Source organism: Erinaceus europaeus, chromosome 16 (genome assembly GCF_950295315.1).
Source record: "Erinaceus europaeus chromosome 16, mEriEur2.1, whole genome shotgun sequence".
In the NCBI taxonomy this organism is placed as follows: domain Eukaryota; kingdom Metazoa; phylum Chordata; class Mammalia; order Eulipotyphla; family Erinaceidae; genus Erinaceus; species Erinaceus europaeus.
Window position 1 is genome coordinate 77,678,095 of NC_080177.1, and position 20,087 is coordinate 77,698,181.

The 20,087-nt window shown below is 45.3% G+C and overlaps 1 non-coding gene across 1 annotated transcript; it reads right to left on the reverse strand.

The window, feature by feature from the left end:
* Positions 1–18,947: 18,947 nt before the first annotated feature.
* On the reverse strand, positions 18,948–19,056 carry LOC132533574 (U6 spliceosomal RNA). The gene has a single exon (XR_009545438.1). It is a non-coding gene; the product is annotated as a U6 spliceosomal RNA (small nuclear RNA).
* Positions 19,057–20,087: the final 1,031 nt, after the last annotated feature.

Sequence of the window (20,087 nt, forward strand, 5' to 3'; positions counted from 1 at the left end):
CATGAAGCTTCCTGCCTGCAAGTGGGGACCAGGGGCTTGAACCTGGGTCCTTGCACATGCTAACAGGTCTGCCACCACCTAAACCCAGTCATGTTTTTTTAATTAATTAATTTGTTTATTAATTTATTTATTACCAGAGCACTGCTCAGCTCTGGCTTATGGTGGTGTGGGGAACTGAACCTGGGACTTTGAAACCTCAGATATGAGAGTCTCTTTGCGTAGCCACTATGCTATCTCCCCCACCCTCATGTTTTTATTTATTGGTTTACACAGCCGTCAGAAGGAAATACTAATGCAAAGAACAGCATGACATAGATCAGAGTTGTTTCTATATATATCAAACCGGGGGATTGTAGGTACCATCGGAGACAAATAGTTCTGTCACATAACAATAGTTCAGTATTTTCTCAGCCACTCTGTATTTCACATTGCCGCTTCACAGTGAAAGGCCCTTATTGTGCTCTCTGCATGGCTGGCAAGAACAAGCGAGCCCAGCTGAATCAGTCAGCCAAGCAGGCTGAGCAGAGGGTCTCAGACAGACAGAGCAAGAGAAGAAGCAGCCCCCTGTGCTCAAGCTGTTTACATGGGGCTCAGTAAGACACACATGTAAGAGCCTTTCAAAGACAGTAGGCCTCAGCTAGTGGGAACTGCGCAGCATACGGCCAGTGTGCATGTCTGGGGAGATGGGCAGCTGGTAGCTGGCAGAGCGCTGGACTTTGATTCTGGGGTCCCTGCTTTGATCCCTGGCATTGCATGTGCCAGAGTAATGTTCTGGTTTCTCTCTCTCTCTTCCCTCTTGTAAAATTCTCATATAATTAAAAAAAATCTTTCTTAAAATGTTTGGTCTAGGGAGTCGGGCGGTAGCGCAGTGGGTTAAGCTCAAGTGGTGCAAAGCGCAAGGACCGACATGAGGATACCGGTTCAAGGCCCCGGCTCCCCACCAGCAGGGGAGTCGCTTCACAGGTGGTGAAGCAGGTCTGCAGGTGTCTGTCTTTCTCTCCCCTCTCTGTCTTCCCCTCCTCTCTCCATTTCTCTCTGTCCTATCCAACAACGACATCAATAACAACAATAATAAAAAAACAAGGGCAACAACAGAGAAAATAAATAAATATATATATAAAAAGTTTGCTCTAAGAGTGGGGGAGATAGCATAATTATGCAAAAGATGTTCATACCTGAGCCATCAGAAGTCCTGGGGTACAACCCCCTAGCCCTCCCATATCACCATCAACCAGAGCTGAGCAGTGTGTGGGTTAAGATAATAATGATAGGGAGTCGGGCTGTAGCGCAGCGGGTTAAGCGCAGGTGGCGCAAAGCACAAGGACCGGCATAAGGATCCCGGTTCGAACCCCGGCTCCCCACCTGCAGGGGAGTCGCTTCACAGGTGGTGAAGCAGGTCTGCAGGTGACTGTCTTTCTCTCCTCCTCTCTGTCTTCCCCTCCTCTCTCCATTTCTCTCTGTCCTATCCAACAATGACAACAACAATAATAACTACAACAATAAAACAAGGGCAACAAAAGGGAATAAATAAATTAAATAAATATTTTTAAAAAATTTTTTTAATGATAATGGTAATGATAATGCTGTGCATGTATATTCTTCTCTAGGAGTTTGGGAGAGGGCTGCTGGAGACTGACAGTTGCCAAGACCACAGATCTTCCTCAAGATTGAGGATGAGGAGAGGAGGGAAAGCCATCCAGGTGAGGGAAAGGCAGGCCATGAGACTAGTGAACATTAAATTCTCTCATTGTTTTACTCACTGCAAAACAATGATGGTAATTCCTACATTATAGAACTGTTGTTTGAAAAACATTAATAAAAATCTATTTATTTGTTTATTTATTTGTTTGTTTATTCACTTTCTATCAGAGCTCTGCTCATCTCTGGCTTATGATATCATCAAGGATTGAACCTGGGACTTTGGAGCCTCCGGGATGAAAGTTTCTTTGCATAACCATTATGCTATCTCCCTCAAAAGAAGAAAGAAAGAAAGAAAGAAAGAAAGAAAGAAAGAAAGAAAGAAAGAAAGAAAGAAAAAGCTTGATTAAAGAGGTGAAAGACTGGGGGTCAGGCGGTGGCACAGTGCAAGGATCCAGGTATAAGACCCTGGTCCCTATCAAGCTTCACCAGCAGTGGTGTAATGCTGCAGGTATCTCTTCATTTATTCTTTCTCTCTCTCTCTCTCTCTCTCTAAGTCTTTTATTTATCTTAATGACACATATATAAAGAGAAAGACCAGAGTACTGCTGCTTAGCTCTGGCTTAGGTCTGAACCTGAGGCCTTTGGGGCTTCAGGCATGAAAGTCATTTTGTAGAACCATCACGTTGTCTCCCTAGCCACCACCTTTTTTTTTTTTTTTTTTTTGCCTCTAGGGTTATCATTGGGCTAGGTGCCTGCACTACCAATCTCAGTGGCCATGTTTTCTTTCTTTCTTTAATTATTTTTACTTATTGGATAGGACAGAGAGAAGTCGATAGAGGAGGGGAGGTAAAGATGGAGAGGGGGGGCCAGGTGGTGGCGCACCTGGTTGAGTGCACATGTTACAAGGACCCAGGTTCGATCCCCTGGTTCCCACCTGCAGAGGGAAAAGCCTCATGAGTGGTGAAGCAGGACTGCAGGTGTCTGTCTGTCTCTCTCCCTCCCTATCACCTCCTTCCCTCTCTATTTCTACCTGTTTCTATCCAATAAATAAATAAAGATAATTTAAAAAGACATTTAAAAAAAGATGGAGAGAGAAAGATAGACACCTGTAGACCTGTTTCCATACTTGTGAAGTGACTCCACTACAGGGGAGGGGCGAGGAGTGGGTCTTTGCATTTAGTGCCATGCGCACTTAACCAGGTACACCACCGCCCATCCCTGTTCCTCCCTCTCTGTCCCTCCTCCCCACTAAATTTCCTTCTTTCCTATCAAATAAAAACAAATAAATCAATTAAAATGTAAAAAGGGCTGGGGAGAAAGCCGACTGGTTATGCAAAAAGACTTTTGTGCTTGAAGCACCAAAGGTCCTAGGTTCAATCCCCAGCAACACCGCAAGCCAGAGCTCAGCAGTGCTCTGGAGAAACAAAAACAAAAGCTTCACAGGTAATTCTAATCAAAAGTATTGATAATCATTATTGCCCCATTTGCTTCGAAACTGCTCCGTTCACTTGTGATGTGCGCTGTAAAGTCACACCACTAGATGTCAGGATAACCACACGAACTGGTATCTAGAAGCTCAGCGTCTATTGTGTGTCAAGATCCTGTACCATGTTCACTGCTGCTGAGCACGGTCTTTTGGAAGATGCGATCTTTCCGTTTGATAATAAATAGGCAAGACAGCTATTGTCATGGGGTGAGAAATATTCTGTAACTTGTACAGGTACACACCAAGTAGCGGAGCCGCTGCCTTCATTCGCTCACTGAACACTTGGTTCTGGGAATCCAGTGGTCAATAAGGTGTAATCCTCATCCTCCAGAGGTTGTCGTTGTTGTTTTTTTCTCAGAAGTTCATTTTGGGAGTCAGGCGGTGGCACAGCCGGTTAAGTGCACGTGGCGCAAAGCTCAAGGACTAAAGCTAAGGATCCCAGTTCCAGCCCCAGCTCCCCACCTGCAGGGGAGTCGCTTCACAAGCGGTGAAGCAGGTCTGCAGGTGTCTGTCTTTCTCTCCCCCTCTCTGTCTTCCCTCCTCTCACCACTTCTCTCTGGCCTATCCAACAACAATGATATCAATAACCACAACAATAAAACAACAAGGGCAACAAAGGGGAAAATAAATAAAATAAATATAAAAATTTAATAACAAAAAAAGAAGTTCATTTTGACCCTTCGCTTGTAGGTACATATAAGAAGAAAAGATGAGGACCAGGCGGTGGAGCACCTATCAGAAGGAAAGGCGAACATTTCCTTTCCAGTGGTTCTCGGTCTCAAGTTAGCTACGTCTTCTGAAGAACTCAAACCCTGGGGAGTTGGGCGGTAGCGCAGCGGATGAAGCGCAAGGACCGGTGCAAGGACCCCGGTTCGAGTCCCCGCTCCCCACCTGCAGGGGAGTCTCTTCACAAGCCGTGAAGCAGGTCTGCAGGTGTCTGTCTTTCTCTCCCCCTCTCTGTCTTCTCCTCCACTCTCCATTTCTCTCTCTCCTATCCAACAACAACATCAATAACTACAACAATGAAACAAGGGCAATAAAAAGGGGATAAATAAATAAAAAGAATAGCTCTTAGGTAGTTTTCTGGCACAGCCCTGCCACTATCCATTATTATACAGTTAAGAGAAAATTGAGTCTCTTAGGTAACTAATTGGTGCCTAAATAGAAGGGACCACATCTGATATATTTAACAACTGTATTTAAAAAAAAAAAGATGTGTTTATTTTGTTATTCAAAATAGAGGAAATGAGAGAAAGAGACCAGAAAACTGCTGGACTCTGTCATATGATGGTACTGGGACTTGAACCTGGAACTTCTAGGGTTTCAAGTGTGCTGGCTGGTGTTCTAATAGACAGAGTATCTTCCCACCCCTGTCTTGTTTACTGATTAATATGCCCACCAGAAATTTATTAGCATAGAATAGGTACCTAATTCTTTCTTTCTTTCTTTCTTTTTTTCTTTCTTTCTTTCTTTCTTTCTTCCTTCCTTTCTTTCTTTCTTTCTTTCTTTCTTTCTTTCTTTCTTTCAGGCCACCAGGGTTACCACTGGACTTAGCTGCCATTTTTTTCTTTCTTTATTTGTTTTTCTTTTCTATTTTTATTTGGCAGGACAGAGAGAAATTAAGAGAGGCGGGGAAATAGAGGGAGAGAGAGACACCTGCAGACCTGCTTCACCACTCATGAAGCTTCCCCCCTGCAGGTGGGGAGTGGGACTTGAGCCCAGGCCCTTGTGCATAATGATATGTACGTTTAAGCAGGTACACCACTGCCCTGGTATCTAATTCTTAATCAGTGAATATTTACTGATTGAATCCCCAGTACTCTAGCAAACCATATTAAATAGTCACAAGTAATATTTTATTTGCCTCCAAGGTTATCTCCAGGGCTCAGTGCTGGCACTACAAATCCACTGCTCCTGGCTGTCATTTTTTCCATTTTATTGGATAAGTCAGAGAGAAATTGAGAGAGGAGGGAGATAGAGAGGGAGAGAGAAAGACAAACACCTACAGACCTGCTTCACTGCTTGTGAAGTGACCCCCCAACAGGTGGGGAGTGGGACGGGGGCTCAGACTCAGTTCCTGGTGTGGGACCTCGCACTTTGCACTATGTGCACTTAACCCAGTGCATCACCAGCTGGCCTCCCACACGGGAGATATATAAAGAAGTTGAGGGCTGGAGAACTAGATTTCAGGGGAGGGCATGTGCCTTGCCACGCGTGTGGCCCAGGTTTGAGTCCCAGCGTCCAGCGTCATATGGGGGGTGGTGCCAGAAGGAGCTCAGTACTATGATAATGCTCCTCCTCTCACTGCTCCTCTCTCTGAATGAAAAAGTGACCTGGAGACGGTGATGTACAATATCTCATCTCAAAAATGATAATGATGGTGTTTGTACCTCATGCTTGTAAGCAAAATGGAGTTTTCCTTCCCAAGGTAGTAGCTTAGTCTAAAAACAATCAACTGGTTTACTTTATAAAGTGGGAAAGCATCAGAGTTCTTGGTGGTGGTCTTTCATAGAGAAGGATCATGGAGTTATAGCACTATACTTGAGCAGTAGTTCGGAGTCTGATGCTGCTCTGTCCCATGTGACAAGAGTACCACCAGTGTCCTTCTCTGAGATGTCACTCACTAGCCTACCTGTCTGACAATTAGAATCACAGGGGTTGGGAGTCAGGCGGTAGCGCAGCGGGTTAAGCGCAGGTGGCGCAAAGCACAAGGACCGGCAGAAGGATCCCGGTTCCAGCCCCCAGCTCCCCACCTGCAGGGGAGTCCCTTCACAGGTGGTGAAGCAGGTCTGCAGGTGTCTATCTTTCTCTCCCCCTCTCTGTCTTCCTCTCCTATCTCCATTTCTCTCTGTCCTATCCAACAATGACAACATCAATAACAATAACAATAAAACAAGGGCAACAAAAGGGAATAAATAAATATTTTTTAAAAAGGAATCACAGGGATTACCACAATGGTCTTTTATCTTGGAGGGATGGATTTATTGAAATGGAACTTCTTCTCTCTGATTCTGGATCAGAATCATGTGGTAGGAACTTTGAATATATATATATATATATATATATATATATATATATGTCCCTGAAATTGACTCCAACCTTGTGAAAAAAGAATCCTTAGAACTAGGAGAGGCACCTGAGATCCTGATGTAGGACCAGGATTGAAATATGTTCACTCATGGGTGACACTGCAATTAATAAATTTGCTCTGATCATTTTTGAATATTTTATTTATTTATTTTGGGTAGAGACAGAGATAAATCAAGAGAGAAATAGGGAGATAGAGAGGGAGTGAGAAAGGGAGCCATCTGCAGCACTGCTTCACCACTTGTGAAGCCTCCCTCTCCTCAGGTGGGAGTCAGGGCCTTGAACCTGGGTCTTTGTATACTGTAGCATGTGCACTCAACCAAGTGTACCACCCCTGACCCGGCTGTGATAATTTTTGTATTCAGATTCTCTTCCTTCTCTGAATGAGTTCCTTTCATTTAATGCCTAAAGTCTGAAATAGTGTCCCTTTTAATTAGCCTTAGCCTTAGCCTTAACTCTGCTAGAAGTTTGTAGGGATGGCATTGAAATGCTAGGATTTGGGCATTTGAGGGTTGAATTCCTGTTGATCCTGCCCATTGCTAGTTATGAGAACATAGAGTTAGCTCTGTCTTCCCTCGTAAGCACGCCTAGCAGTCATGTGGTCATTCTTAGCATTCTTCTTAGTTTACAAGCTGCCCTGGCTTTATCAAGTGCTGTCTTCTGAATCCACTAGAGAACCTTTGTCCATTTTGTACAAACAACTGTGAAGCAGCATCTGTTCATGGCTGAATATAACCTGGGATGGCTCCTGCTTGGCTTCATCAGGGCAAGTTTGCACTTGTCAGCTTGAGTTAAAGTCCCCTTGTGAGTCTGGTCAGGCAAGTTGGGCCTGGACAGAATCTGCACAGAAAACTTTCTGGAGTTCAGCCGAAAATGCCTGACACACCAGCAATGAGATGTCCAGTTGTATCCCATGTGGACCTCAACAACGATCCTCTTCTCAACTGAGATGAGCAGAAGTCAGATCTCCAGGAATGGATCCACCCGAGTTGAAAATAATATGAACTCGGATTCTAACACAAGAGACCCAGCATGCTGCTCTAACAAGTATATGCTCTGCAGTTGAAAACAATGATAGTCTTTCCTGGCGTTTCTTTTCAGATACACATTTCCAAGCATCTCACAAACATATGCTTGTCCCAGGGGAAGCTGACTGAGTAGCCTCTCTGACACTCATCTTCTGCTTGGCTATAAGCTGACGGCTGAGCTGGAAAGAGACTGTCAGCCTCGGGACTCAAGGTCTCACATGCAACGCCCACTCCTGCAGCAGTCTGCGGTGCTCCCACAGAGGATGGTTCTCTGTAGGGGCCTGTGTGTCAGATCTGCCTGCTTCTTTGCTGTCATCACCTCCTACTAACTGCATTTCTGCCTCCCTGGTGTCCTGGCAACTGGGCTCTGCCTCCGTAGTCTGGGATGTGAGAATTGTCTGAAGAAGCTCCCGGGATTCTTCATGTTTCGTCACACTTCAACCCACTTTACACCTCTCCACCACCATTCCAGGACCTTCCAAGTGCTATGTCCCTTGACTTCCTCTCCTTCTTTTTCTAGGTCCCTTCTCATCCTCCCCTCAGTGAAGAAGAGGAAAGTGTAGGCCAAGATTGTGGGTGATGGGGAGGGGTAGAAAGGAAAAGTCTATTCTCTCAGCTGACTCTTGTTCCCAAGGAGAAGGCTCAGGCCACAAACCCTGGCCCCAAAGGAGAAGGAGATTAGCAGGATGAGTCTTTGCTTTCATCACTCATCCTGAGGGAGTTGACTTTCTTTTCTTTGAAACATTCAGTGGCAATGGAGAAAGAACCAGAGTTACCGCTCTGACAGATGGGATGCTTGGGACCAAACTCAGAAGCTCATGCTTATCAGTCTGTCTCACTAGCCACTGCATGAGCAGTCAGGCCCATGAGTTACCCTTCATTTCTCTCTCTCTCTTTCTTTTTTTTTTTTCCTCCAGGGTTATTGCTGGGCTCGGTGCCTGCACCATGAATCCACCGCTCCTGGAGGCCATTTTTCCCCCTTTTTGTTGCCCTAGTTGTTGCAGCCTCGTTGCGGTTATTATTGCCATTGTTGACGTTGCTTTGTTGTTGGATAGGACAGAGAGAAATGGAGAGAGGAGGGGAAGACAGAGCTCTCTCTCTCTCTTTTTTTAAGCTTTTTCCCCTCCTTTCGTTGCCCTTGTTGTTTAACATTGTTGTGGTTATTGATGTCATTGTTGGATAGGACAGAGAGAAATGAAAAGAGGAGGGGAAGACAGAGAGGAGGAGAGAAAGATAGACACCTGCAGACCTGCTTCACCGCCTGTGAAGCGACTCCCCTGCAGGTGGGGAGCTGGGGGCTCGAACCGGGATACTTACACCGGTCCTTGCACTTTGCGCCACGTGTGCTTAACCTGCTGTGCCACCGCCCGACTCCCCATTTTTCTCTTATTTTATTTTATTTTATTTTATTTTATTTTATTGTTGTTGATGTTGTCATTGTTGGATAGGACAGAGATAAATGAGAAAGAAGGGGAAGACAGAGAGGTGGAGAGAAAAACAGACACCTGCAGACCTGCTTCACTGCCTCCGAAGCAACTCTCCTGCAGGTGGGGAGCCGGGGCTGGAACCGGGATCCTTATGCGGGTCCTTGTGCTTTGCACCACGTGGTGCGCTTAACCTGCTGCGCTCCTGCCCGACCCCCTCATTTCTCTTCTTGCTTTCTCTCTTTTCTTTCTTTCTTTTAAACCAGGGGAAGCTCTGACTCAGTACAGATCCTTAATGAGGAAATCTATCTCAGAGCATGGGGGGGAGAGAAAAGGATCAACACTGGATCTGGTGTTTTTTTGTTTGTTTGTTTGTTTGTTTTTAATTCTATTTCTTTGTTGGGGATTAATGTTTTACAGTTGACAGTAAATACAATAGTTTGTACATGCATAATGTTTCCCTGTTTTACACATAATATAACCCCCACTAGGTCCTCTGCCAGAACCCTCCCCCAGACCTACCCCGTAGTCTTTTACTTTGGTGCAATACACCAACTCCAGTCCATGTTCTACTTGGGGTTTTCTCTGGTGTTTTTATTTATCTAATTTTTATTTTTATAATTATTTTTTTTAATTCTTATCAAGCATTGCTGAGCTCTGGTTATGGTGGTGCTGAGAAGTGAGCCTAGAACCTCTGCGCCTCAGGCAGGAAAGCTGTTTGCATAGCCACTATGCAAAACCCCTCCTATTTTAATTTAATTTTCATACCAGAACAGTTTCACTGAGTCAGAGGGGAAATTGAGCTCATCTTATCACAGCCCAGTGGGGGTAACTCTGAACAGGATTTCCCTGAAGGTAGGACCCTGTCTACAGAATCCAACAGGATTCTCAATTCGGTGATCATCATGAGGGAGGTTGAGGGAGGGATTCACTTAGTCATTCTTCGCCACTGCGCTTTTACCTACTAATTACTATAGTCATTATGTGATAATTAGCAGATGCCATTTTTTTTAATAACTCCCAGGGCACCACCCCAAAATAAATGGTGTAGGATGGCAAGCCTTCTCCTAGAGACAGTTCATGACTCATTCACTCACCAGATATTTAATGGATTATTTAGGCCAGGCCCCGTGCTAGTTGTGAGCAGGGTGAACGTGGTTCTTGGCAGCACAGCCAACACTGCAGGAAGGACGGGCACTAAGTGAGTTTACACATGGGATGTGTGTATCCAGAGCAGAACTTCACTGTGTATAAGAGGATCACCAACCCACTAGTGACTAGGAAAGGGGATGTCAGGAGGCCCCCTTGCAGAAGTGACTTTGAAGCTGACATCTACAGGTTGAGCAGGAGCTAACATATAGAATCCAACCTGGGTAAAACCTATCCTATTTGTGTAATGTCCCCCAAGCATAAAGCTGCCTCTTCAGACTATTCCATTCAAACTTAACTCTAGACATATATATATTCCATATAGCCTGATGCCCCCTTGAATTAGTGTGAAACTCTTCACAAGTAGAAGATGGAGTTATGCCTCATTGGAGAGAGTGTCTCAGCGTAAAGAGGGCACCAGGAAAAGAGACATAAAGAAGGTGGCACAAAGCGCAAAGACCAGCGTAAGGATCCCAGTTCGAGCCCCCGGGTCCCCACCTGCAGGGGAGTCGCTTCACAGGCGGTGAAGCAGGTCTGCAGGTGTCTATCTTTCTCTCCCCCTCTCTGTCTTCCCCTCCTCTCTCCATTTCTCTCTGTCCTAGCCAACAACAATTACATCAGTAACAACAACAATAATAACCACAACTATGGTAAAACAACAAGGACAACAAAAGGGAATAAATAAATATTTAAAAAAAATTTTTTAAAAAGAGACATAAAGATCAGCTTCTGGGAGGGAAGGGTGGTAGTGCAGCGGGTTAAGTGCACATGGTGCGAAGTCCAAGGACCGGCGCAAGGAATCCTGTTTGAGCCCCCAGCTTCCCATCTGCAGGGGGGTCACTTCACAGGCGGTGAAGCAGGTCTGCAGGTGTCTGTCTTTCTCTCCCCCTCTCTGTCATCCCCTCCTCTCTCCATTTCTCTCTGTCCTATCCAACAACAATTACATCAGTAACAACAACAATAATAACCACAACAATGGTAAAACAACAAGGACAACGAAAGGGGAAAAATTGGCCTCCAGGAGCAGTGGATTCATGGTGCAGGCACCGAACCCAGCAATAATCCTGGAGGCAAAAGAAGATGCTTCTGGGAAGGTGGTCAGAGGCACACCTAGTAAACCACACGCGTCATTCACAAGGACCCAAGTTCAAGCCCCTCGTCTCCTGAGAGGTGGAGCGGTGCTGCAGATGTCTCTCTTTCTCTATTCCTTTTGAATTCCTCCCTCCCTTTCAATTTCTCTCTTTTTTAGCAAATAAAAAGGCTGGGGGGTGGGGAAGAGAATGGAAAAAAGAAGTAAAGATGCATTTGATAATAATAATACTATCCGGTTCCTCAGTTTCCTCACCCAGACCTTATTGTCTGTGCCCTTGGAATGATCCATGTCTGTGGCAGGAAATAGGTTTGTCTGTCTCCCCTCGAGCAACAATATCCAGTTCTTATCAACTGCTGTACTGACGAAGACACTGATGTTCTTCTGCAGGAAACTAACAGGAAAAGAAAAAAAAAAAGGCGGCTACTCAGTCCTCAGTCCACTTCCTGAGGGCAAAGTGAATCGGACTGCTGCTCTGGTTATAAGTAGGAAAGGGCTGAATAAACAAATAGCCCATCCCTATTGTGTAGTCAAACTTCCTCATTGCCTGCCCTTTCTCTCCCTTCTACTATCTGCAGTTCTGAGACAGCGGTCTGTTCTGCCTCCTGAGAGGCACTGAGACAGACACAATCTTCTCTCTGAAACACAGAGGAAACAGTTGAAAGGAGAGAAGGGACAAGAGTCACAGAAAAAGGAACTTGATTGTTGCTACACACCTCTCATTTGACCACACAGAGCTTTCCCAACAACTTCTGCTTTGTGCCTTTCTGTGCACAAATCTGGTGACATCTGGGAACTTGACAGGAGAAGGGCCCAGAAAATCGGGAGGCCTGCTTAAGTCACAGCTGCACAGGTGACTTGACGTGAAGTGGAGACACGAACTGCCATTATTTGTGAGCTTCTCTCTCTCTCTGTTTGAAGATTTATTTATTTTCTAAGTTAGAAAAAGATGGCTGTGGTGCTATGGGGGATTGAATCTGGGACCTCAGAGCTTCAGGTGCGCAAGCCTTTTGCATAACCATTGTGCTATCTCGCCAGCCCTCTGTGGGTATTTCTTGAGCTCTTATGTGTATCGCCTCGTCAGAAGCTATAGGAGCAAGTAGACTCTGGATCGAGCCCCAACCTAAAGGGCCCCAAAGACATTTCCTGGTGAGGGTAGTTTGTTGTTTGTTTGTTTATTTCTGGATGGAACAGAGACAGAGGAGGTTACATGTGCAAATATTAGGAGGGGGTGGAGGGAAGATGGGGGAGAATGAGACAACGTGAGGGGTGACCCCTGACCTGAGAAGAGCTGACGGCCTGGACTGTGCACTTGGACCGTTTAGCCTTCTCAGTGTCACAGCTGAGAGCACACGTATGCTTTGCAGGTGTGTGTGCGTCCCCGTCTTTCTCATACCATAGTCATGGGGAGCCGTCAGGAATGACTCAAAGCCAAAATAATGGGGTTCCTTTGATTATACTTCCTTCTTTTCTCTGGCCCCAGGGCAAACCTTGATAGCCTCCTCCCATACAGAAGCCAGCTTTGGCCTAGTCCTGTTGTATAAGTCCAATTGTTTTGTGATATATATATGTGTGTGTGTGTGTGTGTGTGTGTGTGTGTGTGTGTGTGTGTGTGTGTGTGATTACTGGGGCTCAGTGCCATACAACAAATCTATTGCTCCTGGAGGTCAGTTTTTCCATTGTATTGGTTAGGACAGAGAAATTGAGAAGGGGGAGAGAAAGACAGACACATGGCTGGGTGGTGGTGCACCTGGCTGAGCGCACATGTTACAGCGCACAGGGACCTGGGTTCAAGCCCCCAGTCCCCACCTGCAGGGGGACAGCTTTGTAAGTGGTGCAGGGCTGCAGGTGACTCTCTGCCTTTCTTCCTATCTCCCCCTTCCTTCCCCATTTCTGACTGTCATGCAATAAAGATATATAAAGATAAATAAATAAAGATATAATAAAAAATTTAAAAAGAGAGACATCTGCAGACCTGCTTCATCACTTGTGAAGCGGACCCCTGCAGGTGGGAGCCGGGACTCAAACCCTGTTCCTTGCTCAGGTCCTTGAACTTTGTACTCTCTGTGCTTAGCCAGGTGCGCCACCACCCTGCCCCCTAATTTTTTCCCTTTACGTTGCAAATTGGACTATCTCTTTATTTTTTTGTTGATGTTTTATTTATTTATTAATGAGAAAAACAGGAGAGAAAGAGCCAGACATCACTCTGGTACGTGTGCTGCCGGGGATTGAACTCAGGACCTTATGCTTGAGAGTCCAGTGTTGTGTCCACCGTGCCATCTCCTGGACCACCCTCCTGATTTTCTTTCTTTCTTTCTTTTTTTTTTCCTCCTCCAGGGTTATTGCTGGGCTCGGTGCCTGCACCATGAATCCACCACTCCTGGAGGCCATTTTTTCCCCCTTTTGTTGCCCTTGTTGTAGCCTCCTTGTGGTTATTATTATTGCCATTGTTGATGTTGTTCGTTGTTGGATAGGACGGAGAGAAATGGAGAGAGGAGGGGAAGACAGAGAAGGGGAGAGAAAGACAGACACCTGCAGACCTGCTTCACCGCCTGTGAAGCGACTCCCCTGCAGGTGGGGAGCCGGGGGCTCAAACCGGGATCCTTACGCCGGTCCCTGCGCTTCGCACCACATGCGCTTAACCCACTGCGCCACCGCCTGACCCCCTCTTTTTGTTTTTTTAACCAGAGCACTGCTCAGCTCTGGCTAATGGTGGTACAGGGGATTGAACCTGGGACTTTGGAGCCTCAGTCATGAAAGTCTCTTTGCATAACCATTATGCTATCTACCCCTGCCCCACTTTCCTGATTTTCAAATGGAAAAATTGCTGTGCTCTTTCTCTCTGTCTTGGTTTCCACCCTTGCCAGTCCAGAGGGGAAGCTTACATTGGGTGCCCTTATCTCACCCGTGGAGCCTGACAAAAGCTCCCTTTCATCTCGTCCTTAGCGGAGGACTGACTCGGCAGACAGCACTGTGAACCAGCCCTTCCTCCTCTTCCTTCTCCTCTTTGTTTTTTTCCTTAAAAAATTTTTATTACCTTTATTTATTGGATAGAGACAGCCAGAAATCAAGAAGATGAAAGGAGGGAGAGGGAGAGAAAGAGAAGCACCTGCAGCACAGCTTCCCCGCAGGCGGGGGCTTTGTCACATGTGCTCTTTTTCTTTTAAACGTTTTTTAAAGTATTTATTTCTTTATTCCCTTTTGTTGCCCTTGTTGTTTTATTGTTGTAGTTATTATTGTCGTTGTTGTTGGCTAGGACAGAGAGAAATGGAGAGAGGAGGGCAAGACAGAGAGGGGGAGAGAAAGACAGACACCGCAGACCTGCTGCACCCCCTGTGAAGCGACTCCCCTGCAGCTGGGGAGCCAGGGGCTCGAACCGGGATCTGTATACCGGTCCTTGCACTTCGTGCCACGTGCACTTAACCCGCTGCGCCACCGCCCGACTCCTGTCACATGTACTCTTAACCAGGTGAGCCGCCACCTGCCCCCTCCTGCTTCTTTTTAATGCTTACTTGTTATTTTCTTTCTTTATGTTTGTTTGTCTGTTGCCACCAGGGTTATCGCTGGGGTTCAGTGCCAGCACTACAAATCTCTTACTCCAGGAGGCCGTTTTCTCCTCTCTCTCTCTTGCTCTCACTCTTTCCTATTTACTTTGATAGGACAGAGAGAAATTGGGGGGGGCGAGATAGAGAGGGAGAGAGAGACAGACACCTACAGACTTGCTTCACCACTCGTGAAATTTCTCGCCTGTAGGTGGAGAGTGCGGGCTCAAACCCAGGTCCCTGTGCGTGGTGATGTGTGAGTCACTGCCCACCTCCTGAGCCAGCTTCTTCTGACAGGGACAAAGGTCAGATAGCAAAGGCCTGGCTCATTCTGGGTACACACACCTCTCTCTGGAACTTTCTTGGAGCCAGGCTCAGATGTTTAAGCGTAGGAGATGCTGCCATAACGTGCATCTTGTTGATTCTGAGCACACCTTTCTTAGTGCGGGCACATGAGAGACTACTAGTCATGTTTTATTAAGCTCAAAGAATAGAATCAAGGTCTTCAAAGTATAAGGGCAGTGAGGGTCCGGGAAGGTGGTGCAGTGGATGAGGTGTTGGACTCTCAAGCATGATGTCTTGAGTTTAGTTCCTCATAGCACATGTGTCAGAGTGATGTCCTTTCTCTCTCCTCCTATCCCTCTCATTAATAAATAAATAAAATATTTTGAAAGAGAAAGAAAATATAAGGGTACAAATGGACAATTGTGACTAAACATTTGAAAATACATATATCCTAGAAAAATTATTAGAGTCATGGCACAATCTTGCTATCACACAGACATATAATGCTTATCATAACTGACGCCAACTGAACACTTACTATGCGCCAGTTTCTGAATTATGTAGATTATCCCACTTGTTTCTCATAAAAGGTTTTCCTTTGAGTGGCCAGAAGGGAGATAAAACCAGTGATTAAGGGAGTCGGGCGGTAGCGCAGCGGGTTACGCACAGGTGGCGCAAAGTGCAAGGACCGGCGTAAGGATCCCGGTTCGAGCCCCGGGCTCCCCACCTGCAGGGGAGTCGCTTCACAGGCGGCGAAGCAGGTCTGCAGGTGTCTGTCTTTCTCTCCCCCTCTCTGTCTTCCCCTCCTCTCTCCATTTCTCTCTGTCCTATCTAACAACGACGGCATCAACAACAACAATAATAACTACAACAAAAATGAAAAACAATAAGGGCAACAAAAAGGGACAATAAATATTTTTTTTTAATTTTCTAAAGTGACTGATGACTTCCTTTTTTTTTTTAATTTTAATTGTTTTTATTTTACCAGTGCAGTGCTCAGCTCTGGCTAATGGCAGTGCAGGGGATTGAACCTGGGACCTCAGAGCCTCAGGCATGAGAGTCTGTTTGCATAACCATTATACTATCTACCCCTGCCCTCCGATTTCCTTACATCCTTGTGCAGTTCCTTCTCCATGAGAATGAGTTGGATCTAATGACTTCCTTCTAATTAATTAAATGTCATTTCCGTGGTTAGATTACACAAGATTGTGACTTCTGTCTTGCTGGTAATCTCTCTTGCTAGCCCTCTCTCTTGCCTTCTTGCTTGTTCACTCTGATGAAGTCAATGTCCATGTTTTGAAATGCTCTATGAGAGATTCATAAGGCAAGACACCGAGGGAGGTCTCAGGCCTTTGGCTTAGGAGGATAGTCTCTGATTTAGGCCTTAGCCTGAAGCCTGTGAGCTACTGAATCCTGTCAACAAGAGCCTGCTTCCTTAGGAAACAGGCCTACCCCAGCTAGTGTAGCAAGGATGTGGCCTTGTTGGAGGACCCAGAGTCAGAGGGTCTAACTGAGTACTACCAACATTTCTGAACCACAGAAACTGTGATAATAAATCCTGTCGCATTTTGGTTAGTAATTTGATGATACATGTTTGTTTCATTTTGGTTAGGAATTTGTTAAGCAACAGAAGATAACTAAGATACCATATCCCACTTTATTGAAGAAACTGAATCAGTTTCCCCCCAGCCTGTACAACTAGTAGGTGGCAGGACCAGGGTTTGAACACATTAAGAGTATGAGTTTGTATTTATTATTTTTATTTATTTTATTGATTGATTTTTGCCTCTAAGGTTATTGCTGGGGCTCGGTGCCTGCACTATGAATCCACTGCTCCTGAAAGCTATTTTTCCCATTTTGTTGCCCTTGTTGTTACCCTTGTTGTCATTATTATTATTGTTGTCATTGCTGTTGTTGGATAAGACAGAGAGAAATCAAGAGAGGAGGGGAGACAGAGAGAGGGAGAGAAAGATAGACACCTGCAGACCTGCTTCACTGCCCATGAAGCGACCACCCCCCCCTGCAGGTGGGGAGCTGGGGCTTGAACTGGGATCCTTATGCTGGTCCTTGTACTTGGTGCCATGTGTGCTTAACCTGCTGTGCTACCACCCAATTCCTAAGTTTGTGTTTATTTATCTATTTATGGTGCTGGGACCTTGTGCATGTGCAATCCCACTGTTCCCAAGTCAACATTTTTATTCCTTTCATTTTAGAGAGAGAGAGAGAGAGACAGAGGATGAGGTAACAAGAGAGAGGGATAGACAGATCGATAGAGGGGAAAACATACCATCTCACTGCTCCACCAACCATAGAACCTGTCTAGTGCCGTCAGTGCTTGAACCCAGGATCTGGTGCATAGTGACATATAGTCTACTTGTTATTGTCTGGCCTATCAAGTCTGCTATATATTTTTAAAATTTTATTTGTTCTAGTATGATTTTTAAGAATTAAAAAAATTATTATTATCTTTATTTATTTATTGGATAGAGACAGCTAGAAATCAAGAAGGAGTGGGGAGATAGAAAGGGTGAGAGACAGACACCTGCAGCTTTGCTTCACCACTTGTGAAGCTTTTTCTATGCAGGTGGGGACTGGGGGCTTGAACCTGGGTCCTTGTGCATTGTACCATGTGCGCTCAACCAGGTGCACCACTGCCCAGCCCCTCTATTATGATTTTTAAATTTTTGTTAGTGCCTTAATATTGACTTATAAAATCATAAGGTAACTGGGCTATAATCTTGCACTGTTCTCAGCACCACAGTTCTGTGTCCCCATTCCCTCTATTGGAAGCTGCAGTAGTTCTCCCAAGGTTGCACATATGGGTTGGCTGCTTTATTTATTTATTTATTGGGGGATTCATGTTTTACAGTCAACAGTAAATACAGTAGTTTGTACATGCGTAACATTTCCCATTTCCCACATAACAATACAACCCCCACTAGGTCCTCTGCCATCCTGTTTGTTCGAGGCCCTGAACTCTCCCCCTCCACCCCAGAGTCTTTTACTTTGGTGCAATACACAAGCTTGACTGTTATTTCTATAGCTGTCTCTATTTATATAATTTGCCTTTTTTTTTTTCTATTGTCCTGTCTTCTCTTCCTTTCAAAGTCACACCTACACCTATTACCACTTCCAAATGTCCTTGCTTTTGACCCTCTTCTCTCCAGGTCCTGATGGAATTGGAGTTCAGAGCCCTCGAGCCATCTCCCCCCTTTCATTTCTCTCCCACTAAGAATACGAGCTAAAATTCTTTATGGGGAGCAAAAGGTGGGAGGTCTGGCTTCTGTAATTGCTTCTCTGCTGGACATGGGCATTGGCAGGTCAAGTCATACCTCCAGCCTGTTTCTATTTTTCCCTAGTGTAAATATTTTTTATTTATTTTCTATGAGATAAGAGTTTTACATGGGAGAGAGAGAAACCTGAGTACCTCTGTGGTTCATGCAGTGGATCAAACTGGGAGCCTCCGACATGCAAGGTCTGTGCTCTGCCAAGTTTATTTATCTCCCTGCTGTCCAAGTCTACTTTCTTGCGAGATTCTGAGTGACTGGGGAAGTGAAATTCTAAAAGGCATTCCGAAATCCTTGGAGTATAGCCATGTTTCCAGGAAACGCTCTCTCTGTGTAAAGCAGGGATGAACAAATATTTAAACAGTTTTAAGTGCTTTGAGTGGTCCACTCCCTGCTGCAGAAGAATGGCTGGCCCACCCCTGGATCTGGCGATAGTAACCAGGGGTTCTACTCAGCAGCACAATGGCAGAGCTAACAGCAGCAGTCCATCCACTTCACAAGCCATCTTACCCACAACATGTCAGGCAAGTGGAGGGGTAGACACACTCTCCTTGAGGATTAAAATGAATGCTTTGAATAATGAGATATGGTATGCTATTCCTTTTAACATATATATTTATTTATCTTTTTAAAAGTATTTTCTATGGGAGTCAGACGGTAGCGCAGGGGGTTAAGCACACATGGAACGAAGCACAGGACCGGCGTAAGGATCCCGGTTCAAGCCCCCGGCTCCCCACCTGCAGAGGCGTCGCTTCACAGGCAATGAAGCAGGTCTGCAGGTGTCTCTCTCCCCCTCTCTGTCTTCCCATCCTCTCTCCATTTCTCTATGTCCTATCTAACAATGACAACATCAATAACAATAATAACTATAACAACAAGGGCAACAAAAGGGAAAATAAATAAATATTAAAAGTATTTTTTATTTATAAAAAATATGGAATGCTTCACAAATTTGCATGTCATCCTTGTGCTGGGGCCATGCTAATCTTCTCCGTATCATTCCAGTTTTAGTATATGTGCTGCCGAAGTGTGAGCACTTTATCTTTTTATTTATTTATTTATTTATTTATTGTCTCCAGGGTTATTGCTGGGGCTCAATGCCTGCGCTACAAATCCACTGCTCCTGGAGGCTATTTTCCCCATTTTTGTTGTTGTTGTTGTTGCTCTTGTTGTTGTGCTTGTTCTAGTTGTTACTGTTGTCATAGCTGTTGTTGTTGGATAGGATATAGAGAAATGGAAAGAGGAGGGGAAGACAGAGAGAAGAGAAAGATAAACACCTGTAGACCTGCTTCACTCCTTGTGAAGCTACACCCCTGCAGGTGGGGAGCCAGGGGCTCGAACCGGGATCCTTACGCCGGCCCTTGGACTTTGCATCATGTGCGCTTAACCCGCTGCTCTACTGCCCAACTCCCCAGCCCCTTATTTTTTTTTATTTATTTTGGATAGAGACAGAGAGAATTTGAGAGGGGGAGGAGAACATAGATAAGGGAGAGAAATAGAGAGATACCTGTAGCACTGTATCACTGCTTGTGAAGGGATGCATTGGATCGACCTTCCCGTGGTGCATCCCGTGAGTCCCCATTCATTGGGGAAACTGACGATCCTTCCTAGCCGACTGAATCCACATGGATCCCAGTCACTTTCAAAGCCAGCAACAAGCAGCTCCTGACAGCTTTCAACCTGACCTGTTGACTGGCTACGGAAGAAGGGCAAATGCTAGAAGAAGAAGAAGAAGAAGAAGAAGAAGAAGAAGAAGAAGAAGAAGAAGAAGAAGAAGAAGAAGAAGAAGAAGAAGAAGAAGAAGAAGAAGAAGAAGAAGAAGAAGAAGAAGAAGAAGAAGAAGAAGAAGGGGAAGAAGTCTGCTTGTGAAGCTTCCCTCCTGCAGGTGGGGGCTGGAGGCCCCGGGTCCTTGCGCATTGTAGTATGTGTGTGCTCAACCAGGTGTGCCACTACCTAGTCCCCCATTCTTCTTCTATTTTTATTTTTATTTATAAAAAAAGAAATATTGACAAAACCATAGGATAAGAGGGGTATAATTCCACACAACTCCCACCTTCAGAACTCCGTA